A 279-nucleotide genomic window follows, 5' to 3' on the forward strand; every position below is an offset into this window, starting at 1 on the left:
GCAGCGTGAAAATGCTAATTGGTTAAAAACTTAAAATTAAGGTTTTTAACGAATCAGCGTTTTTACGCTGCACGCGCTGTAGAAACCTGCTCCTAGGAAAACTTGGCTTTACCATGTTCTGTCCAACACCCCCTATAGATAAGATTAAGATTATCTATAGGGGGTGTTGTCCAAACACCACAGAATTACAAAAATGTCCCGTGAAGTATAAGTCATATGGTCATCACTAGCAATTCTAAAGTATTCGTTTCAAAGGCACTTCACTTTACACAGTCGACC

Source organism: Pholcus phalangioides, unplaced genomic scaffold (genome assembly GCF_987345545.1).
Source record: "Pholcus phalangioides strain wild (caught in Gottingen) unplaced genomic scaffold, Ppha-v1.0 ptg000022l_1, whole genome shotgun sequence".
Classification (NCBI taxonomy): Eukaryota; Metazoa; Arthropoda; class Arachnida; order Araneae; family Pholcidae; genus Pholcus; species Pholcus phalangioides.